The sequence below is a fragment of the Arachis ipaensis genome, chromosome B04 (assembly GCF_000816755.2).
Source record: "Arachis ipaensis cultivar K30076 chromosome B04, Araip1.1, whole genome shotgun sequence".
NCBI classification, from domain to species: Eukaryota; Viridiplantae; Streptophyta; class Magnoliopsida; order Fabales; family Fabaceae; genus Arachis; species Arachis ipaensis.
In genome coordinates this window covers 127,369,132-127,370,317 of record NC_029788.2, presented here as the reverse complement: position 1 = coordinate 127,370,317, position 1,186 = coordinate 127,369,132, and positions in this window count along the sequence as shown.

Genomic DNA, 1,186 nt, shown 5'->3' with positions numbered 1-1,186 from the left:
GGAACCTAATAAATTAAAAATGATATTTACATATATAAATGAAAATAAAAATTACAAATTTAATTAACAAGAATAATAAAAATCGAAAAACTTATTTGAAATTTCAATGTTTGCAAGTTTCTATATAAGAATCCAAACATACTATAAATCAGTAAATTGCGTGTGACACCTTTATTAATGCAAGAAATTCTTAAGTGTTTCGAGAATATAGTGTTTGTTTTGGTGGCATTATTTTGATAAAAAAAAGATTTTTTTAATGAATTTTTTTTTTATTTTATAGCGTGTTTAGCAAATTTCTAATAGTAAAAGTAAAAGTATTAGAAAAGTTAAAAAAAAGAACATCTTTTTTGAGAAGCTGTAATTTACATCTTTTTTTAAAAGATTTTTTTTTCTTTAAAAAAAAGATATTTTTTATATAATAAATAAACAAAAAAAAGTACTTTTATATCGTTATACCCAAATATAATTGTTAAATAAAAAGATTTTTTTGAATAAAATATTCAAACATAAAATTACTTTTACTTTTTCATAAAATCTTTTAAAAAAAATAATTAAAAAACAGTGAAGCTCACCCTAACGAAGCGTAAGCCATCAATCAGTGTTGTCTTGATCAATTAATTGTCTTTCTTAACGACATTATAAGTCTATTATTATTATCTTTTAATTTAATTTTTAATAAATTAATAAAATAAAAATTAATCTAAAATTGGCAAAATAAATAGTGATACACAACAAAATTTCCTTTAATGCTGATATGCCTCCGCGACTCAAGTAATCTGCATTTTTTTCCCTCATAAAAAGTAACATATTCATATATGAAATATGATAGCTACTAATAAACTTTCCTGATTTGATTGTTTGAATCAACCCATACATCATGTTCTACCGACCAAACCTTGCTACCTATAAAAAAAACTACTATATATATGGTATAAATCTAGAAGTTTAAATTTATATGTTAACTTCAGTTAGTCGAGTGGTAAGTTCATTCGTCCATTTAAGTGTCGAAAATTTGAATTTTACTTTGTGCACACAATAATATGCATTGGTTAGCGATAAATCTTTAAATGGAACTCAGATCCGCGACAGATTAGTCATTGACACGGTTGGATTAAGAAATATCATGAGAAATCAAACAAAAATAGAACTAAAATTAATAAATTTAATTATATATTAGTAATAATTT